Source organism: Haliotis asinina, chromosome 9 (assembly GCF_037392515.1).
Source record: "Haliotis asinina isolate JCU_RB_2024 chromosome 9, JCU_Hal_asi_v2, whole genome shotgun sequence".
Taxonomy (NCBI): Eukaryota; Metazoa; Mollusca; class Gastropoda; order Lepetellida; family Haliotidae; genus Haliotis; species Haliotis asinina.
In genome coordinates this window covers 4999527-5007833 of record NC_090288.1, presented here as the reverse complement: position 1 = coordinate 5007833, position 8307 = coordinate 4999527, and positions in this window count along the sequence as shown.

The window sequence follows — 8307 nt, the reverse complement described above, 5'->3', positions numbered from 1 at the left end:
ACGCACCCGCGCACGCACACACTCACACACATACACACATGGATGAGGAATCTACGAGAATACTCTCCTGAAGAAGGCAGCCACTCTCCTCAACGCCCTCCTCACGGGATGAATATCCTCCACGAAGCTGTCGTCGTCCTCGTCCTCATAGACCCAGTAGTCACTGTCGTCGTCACTTGAGACAGGGTAATAGTCGACATAGGTGATGGTGACTGGGGCAGGGAGCGTCTCGCCGTGGTCAGGGCGGGCCCAGAACGGGGTGAAAACACTCAGGGGATCGGGAGAGGGACTCGGGGACGAAGCCAGGGAACGCTATATCGATGAGTGGGGAGGGTGGGAGAAAGGAGGGTCATTGGGTGAGGTTGACAGGAGACGTTTAACCAAGCAATGTTAAAGAATGTTTGAGATCATAGCCCCTGGCCACACATGCTATGAGGTTGTATCCAACGAAAAACATGCTGTCAGATTGTTAGAAAGAAATCTTTTTATGTTAATGTGTAAATGGGAGAGGTGTACCCGGAGACAGACTTTCAGCACACCATAAAATATATAATATCACTGGTGTACATGAGAGGAATTCCACAAGGACAAAAGAAGGCAGCTTTTCGGCCCAATCTGAGGGGCATGTAGATAAAATACATACACAGTCGGATTCCTCATCCAGCGACGGCCATAGACTAGCAGCAGGAGTGACATGATACCGGATCATGTCTTCCCGTGCTGAAAAGAACACAAACACCGCATTTACTGATACACCAAATATACGTACAGCGGAACCAAAGAGTTTTGGAGCCGACGAGATGATAGCGAGAAAATTGAGCGTCTTTGGGGACAAGAACAGGAAGCGAAAATCCCTTAGAGGAATTAAAATGGGCATTGATCATTCTTTTAACATGCATTCCATCTACCAGTAATGCTATTATACTCTGCATAACTGAAAAAAAATGTTCAAAGAAAAAATTTGCCTAACCGACGCTTTAGATATGCTAAAACCATCCACAACAATTTAGAAACATCCTCCGTCGTACATAAACACCACCAGCTCTCACTTTAATGGTAGGAAAGACATTGAAATTATCAACATTTCTAAATTTCCCCAAAATTGCAAATGGCGGCCAGTGGGCATCCACACCGTTACTGTCAAACTACGACCCGTTTCAATACTTATGTACGCTCTTCACACTTTAGAATGCAATAACAGTCTGCTTAACTACCTTGACTATGCAGCCTTGTAAACATCTTGTCAGTAGATGATCTCAAAACGATGCTGTAGTCAACGAAATGCAGAGCGATAGGGAGCAAGAGCGAAAGTGAATCTGTTGGAAACAGAGGGGACCGTTGGCAACGACAACGGTAACTACATGGAGACAAAGTCAGAACGAGGCGTCATCGAATGTTTTCGGCAAGGTCAAACAGCCAGCTATAGCGGCATCTCATGGGGTAAAATTCCTGACGATTTTAAGGTTTTTCATCAATGCCTAATATTCCAACGCTGGATATACCGTAGTTCACTAAACCGCCGCACCCGTTAGATGTTGAAAACACATTATTAACTCTGTGAAACCATGTAAAGATTAGCACCTTTAAGGAAGGTTAAGTTTCCGTTTTCAGTCAGTATAATGCAAGTCTCCCGATTCCCCTTTTCTCCTTTTCACATATGTTTATCTTGGACACAGAATTTGTAGTCTATACGCGTGTAGTACCTGTAATAATGGACAGATGTACTTGGGGATTAAAATCATCTGCGTGAAGCTGAAATACAGAGGACATAATTTCTTGAGGGGACCACTTCTTGTGATGGACAATGGACTAAATGACGGTTAAAAGCAAACGACAGAAGGAAAGGAAGCAGATCCTGCTTTGAAAGCTGTTGTCATGGTTCCCCTTCGGCGATAAAATGAAGTGCATGTTGCGTTTGTTTGAACCCCGAGTATTAACTGGCAAACTGGTGAATGTAGGTAGGTGCTGGCAATGGCCATTTACCGGAGGTGGGGACCGTCTTGTGGTATGAAGCTCGTGGTGTACGTTTAGGGTTCCACTACACTAAATCAGAATGACATGCTCCCTGAGCGAGCAGCGTATGTAAAACGACAGAAGAGACAGAGACATATGACAGTTGTGATTGGATGAAATAGGGTAAGATGTTTCTGTTTTTAAAAGCACATCCATCCAGTAATTATAACTGATAACAAGTTTAAGCATTTACTGCTGTCATTTTCATCACCATGACTTATGCTTATGTGTGTACAGATATTTTTTAGGAGGCGACATTTGGTGCGGAACTGGGGTTGACCTGTTCAGCTTCTGTGCTCGGAACGTTAGTCGGACAAGTTGGACAGAAATTGTGTTTTATTGTAGTTTAAATGCCAGGCTGTACCCGCGTGCACATGGACTGGCTGTTCCTAGCCTGGCTAACTAAATGTAGGTAAGGTTACAATAGAAGTCGGTGGATAAAAATTTGGTGTTGTGTAACCTTAAGCATGGCGGTAGCGCACTTCGCCTGGACACAGCTGGCTGATAAACGCGCGCTAATAAGCTGACAGGAGTGGTCTCCCTTTGTGCACAGGCCGCGAGCAAGTTGGACGTTCGTCCGTTCATCTGAAAGGCTACGCGCCTGGTAGAGACTAGACCTGGTCGAACTGGCAGTTCTTGTACATCTGATTCATGTTCTTATCAAACACTACTTGTCTTTCTTGATCAGATATTATAGCCTACATCTATCCTGGAAGTAAAGGGTACCAACCCGGTCCAAGTATCATACAAGTCACTAATTATTATGACTATTGCCTGGATTGAACATAAGTAGCAGACAAGAAGCAAATTACCTCTTTCAGTCTCAGAGCCTGTATAATTAACATCCATAAGACATGGGAACGGTTCTACAGCCAGACTGAGCAATGGGAGACTACTCTCGATTATTTATGTCGTTTGCATGTGACGTATAGTAAGTGAAGTGGTCGTAAAATGTCCAGTCTTCCGACAACAGGTTTGTAGTCATGGCCAAACACGATTACAGACTTTGTGATTTCCATCACAGAAAAGGTGTAATGCATTCGACTAGAAGACAGCAACACAGCAGGATACAGCAAATGACCCCTCAATTTCTTCAAGTGTATTTTGTTTACTCTTATGGCAACTTCAAGATGTCTCAAAAATAGACTTACTTTAGCTGCCCTTCCTGCTGTGTTGCTGTCTCCTAGCTAAGAATTGACCCAAAGGAGGAATGAAGACAGACTCATGTGTATACCATTCATTAATATTTATTGACATATAATCTCAAGAAATAGAATGGCAAGTGCTGAAAGAAAGTCTCCAAATCGGGGCCAAAAGGGAAGATCAATCCTCTTATTAGTAGAGAAATAAAAGAAAGAAATGTCAGCCAAAGGGTGAGCCAAAACATACGTGATCGAAAGGGGTTGTCCAAAAATAAACCAAAAGGGTGTAGCCAAAAGAGACCAAAACTGGGAAATGGTATAGTAGACGAGCACCAAAACACACCATCTCATACAACACACTTACATCCGAACATACATGCAAAACACACCATCTCGAACCGTTCACACTCTCACTAAATCACAAATCTCTCTATCTCTCTCTCTCTCTCTCTCTCTCTCACACACACACACACAAACACACACACACATATCAATACCACTGTCTCTCTTATCTGTGTTCAAATACACACGTAAATTGCATACTCTAACATGCACACCCAATCGTACAACATGTACTCTTGCACACATTCATCCAATCGCACATACACGTTTACCCCTATCCACGCACACACACGCACCCGCGCACGCACACACTCACACACATACACACATGGATGAGGAATCTACGAGAATACTCTCCTGAAGAAGGCAGCCACTCTCCTCAACGCCCTCCTCACGGGATGAATATACACCACGAAGCTGTCGTCGTCCTCGTCCTCATAGACCCAGTAGTCACTTGAGACAGGGTAATAGTCGACATAGGTGATGGTGACTGGGGCAGGGAGCGTCTCGCCGTGGTCAGGGCGGGCCCAGAACGGGGTGAAAACACTCAGGGGATCGGGAGAGGGACTCGGGGACGAAGCCAGGGAACGCTATATCGATGAGTGGGGAGGGTGGGAGAAAGGAGGGTCATTGGGTGAGGTTGACAGGAGACGTTTAACCAAGCAATGTTAAAGAATGTTTGAGATCATAGCCCCTGGCCACACATGCTATGTGGTTGTATCCAACGAAAAACATGCTGTCAGATTGTTAGAAAGAAATCTTTTTATGTTAATGTGTAAATGGGAGAGGGGTACCCGGAGACAGACTTTCAGCACACCATAAAATATATAATATCACTGGTGTACATGAGAGGAATTCCACAAGGACAAAAGAAGGCAGCTTTTCGGCCCAATCTGAGGGGCATGTAGATAAAATACATACACAGTCGGATTCCTCATCCAGCGACGGCCATAGACTAGCAGCAGGAGTGACATGATACCGGATCATGTCTTCCCGTGCTGAAAAGAACACAAACACCGCATTTACTGACACACCAAATATACGTACAGCGGAACCAAAGAGTTTTGGAGCCGACGAGATGATAGCGAGAAAATTGAGCGTCTTTGAGGACAAGTGCAGGAAGCGAAAATCCCTTAGAGGAATTAAAATGGACATTGATCATTCTTTTAACATGCATTCCATCTACCAGTAATGCTATTATACTCTGCATAACTGAAAAAAAATGTTCAAAGAAAAAATATGCCTAACCGACGCTTTAGATATGCTAAAACCATCCACAACAATTTAGAAACATCCTCCGTCGTACATAAACACCACCAGCTCTCATTTCACTGGTAGGAAAGACATTGAAATTATCAACATTTCTACATTTCCCCAAAATTGCAAATGGCGGCCAGTGGGCATCCACACCGTTACTGTCAAACTACGACCCGTTTCAATACTTATGTACGCTCTTCACACTTTAGAATGCAATAACAGTCTGCTTAACTACCTTGACTATGCAGCCTTGTAAACATCTTGTCAGTAGATGATCTCAAAACGATGCTGTAGTAAACGAAATGCAGAGCGATAGGGAGCAAGAACGAAAGTGAATCTGTTGGAAACAGAGGGGACCGTTGGCAACGACAACGGTAACTACATGGAGACAAAGTCAGAACGAGGCGTCATCGAATGTTTTCGGCAAGGTCAAACAGCCAGCTATAGCGGCATCTCATGGGGTAAAATTCCTGACGATTTTAAGGTTTTTCATCAATGCCTAATATTCCAACGCTGGATATACCGTAGTTCACTAAACTGCCGCACCCGTTAGATGTTGAAACACATTATTAACTCTGTGAAACCATGTAAAGATTAGCACCTTTAAGGAAGGTTAAGTTTCCGTTTTCAGTCAGTATAATGCAAGTCTCCCGATTCCCCTTTTCTCCTTTTCACATATGTTTATTTTGGACACAGAATTTGTAGTCTATACGCGTGTAGTACCTGTAATAATGGACAGATGTACTTGGGGATTAAAATCATCTGCGTGAAGCTGAAATACAGAGGACATAATTTCTTGAGGGGACCACTTCTTGTGATGAACAATGGACTAAATGGCTGTTAAAAGCAAACGACAGAAGGAAAGGAAGCAGATCCTGCTTTGAAAGCTGTCGTCATGGTTCCCCTTCGGCGATAAAATGAAGTGCATGTTGCGTTTGTTTGAACCCCGAGTATTAACTGGCAAACTGGTGAATGTAGGTAGGTGCTGGCAATGGCCATTTACCGGAGGTGGGGACCGTCTTGTGGTATGAAGCTCGTGGTGTACGTTTAGGGTTCCACTACACTAAATCAGAATGACATGCTCCCTGAGCGAGCAGCGTATGTAAAACGACAGAAGAGACAGAGACATATGACAGTTGTGATTGGATGAAATAGGGTAAGATGTTTCTGTTTTTAAAAGCACACCCATCCAGTAATTATAACTGACAACAAGTTTAAGCATTTACTGCTGTCATTTTCATCACCATGACTTATGCTTATGTGTGTACAGATATTTTTTAGGAGGCGACATTTGGTGCGGAACTGGGGTTGACCTGTTCAGCTTCTGTGCTCGGAACGTTAGTCGGACAAGTTGGACAGAAATTGTGTTTTATTGTAGTTTAAATGCCAGGCTGTACCCGCGTGCACATGGACTGGCTGTTCCTAGCCTGGCTAACTAAATGTAGGTAAGGTTACAATAGAAGTCGGTGGATAAAAATTTGGTGTTGTGTAACCTTAAGCATGGCGGTAGCGCACTTCGCCTGGACACAGCTGGCTGATAAACGCGCGCTAATAAGCTGACAGGAGTGGTCTCCCTTTGTGCACAGGCCGCGAGCAAGTTGGACGTTCGTCCGTTCATCTGAAAGGCTACGCGCCTGGTGGAGACTAGACCTGGTCGAACTGGCAGTTCTTGTACATCTGATTCATGTTCTTATCAAACACTACTTGTCTTTCTTGATCAGATATTATAGCCTACATCTATCCTGGAAGTAAAGGGTACCAACCCGGTCCAAGTATCATACAAGTCACTAATTATTATGACTATTGCCTGGATTGAACATAAGTAGCAGACGAGAAGCAAATTACCTCTTTCAGTCTCAGAGCCTGTATAATTAACATCCATAAGACATGGGAACGGTTCTACAGCCAGACTGAGCAATGGGAGACTACTCTCGATTATTCATGTCGTGTGCATGTGACGTATAGTAAGTGAAGTGGTCGTAAAATGTCCAGTCTTCCGACAACAGGTTTGTAGTCATGGCCAAACACGATTACAGACTTTGTGATTTCCATCACAGAAAAGGTGTAATGCATTCGACTAGAAGACAGCAACACAGCAGGATACAGCAAATGACCCCTCAATTTCTTCAAGTGTATTTTGTTTACTCTTATGGCAACTTCAAGATGTCTCAAAAATAGACTTACTTTAGCTGCCCTTCCTGCTGTGTTGCTGTCTCCTAGCTAAGAATTGACCCAAAGGAGGAATGAAGACAGACTCATGTGTATACCATTCATTAATATTTATTGACATATAATCTCAAGAAATAGAATGGCAAGTGCTGAAAGAAAGTCTCCAAATCGGGGCCAAAAGGGAAGATCAATCCTCTTATTAGTAGAGAAATAAAAGAAAGAAATGTCAGCCAAAGGGTGAGCCAAAACATACGTGATCGAAAGGGGTTGTCCAAAAATAAACCAAAAGGGTGTAGCCAAAAGAGACCAAAACTGGGAAATGGTATAGTAGACGAGCACCAAAACACACCATCTCATACAACACACTTACATCCGAACATACATGCAAAACACACCATCTCGAACCGTTCACACTCTCACTAAATCACAAATCTCTCTCTCTCTCTCTCTCTCTCTCTCTCTCTCTCTCACACACACACACACACAAACACACACACACATATCAATACCACTGTCTCTCTTTTCTGTGTTCAAATACACACGTAAATTGCATACTCTAACATGCACACCCAATCGTACAACATGTACTCTTGCACACATTCATCCAATCGCACATACACGTTTACCCCTATCCACGCACACACACGCACCCGCGCACGCACACACTCACACACATACACACATGGATGAGGAATCTACGAGAATACTCTCCTGAAGAAGGCAGCCACTCTCCTCAACGCCCTCCTCACGGGATGAATATCCTCCACGAAGCTGTCGTCGTCCTCGTCCTCATAGACCCAGTAGTCACTGTCGTCGTCACTTGAGACAGGGTAATAGTCGACATAGGTGATGGTGACTGGGGCAGGGAGCGTCTCGCCGTGGTCAGGGCGGGCCCAGAACGGGGTGAAAACACTCAGGGGATCGGGAGAGGGACTCGGGGACGAAGCCAGGGAACGCTATATCGATGCCACTCAATGGCTGGCAATGGCCATTTACCGGAGGTGGGGACCGTCTTGTGGTATGAAGCTCGTGGTGTACGTTTAGGGTTCCACTACACTAAATCAGAATGACATGCTCCCTGAGCGAGCAGCGTATGTAAAACGACAGAAGAGACAGAGACATATGACAGTTGTGATTGGATGAAATAGGGTAAGATGTTTCTGTTTTTAAAAGCACACCCATCCAGTAATTATAACTGACAACAAGTTTAAGCATTTACTGCTGTCATTTTCATCACCATGACTTATGCTTATGTGTGTACAGATATTTTTTAGGAGGCGACATTTGGTGCGGAACTGGGGTTGACCTGTTCAGCTTCTGTGCTCGGAACGTTAGTCGGACAAGTTGGACAGAAATTGTGTTTTATTGTAGTTTAAATGCCAGG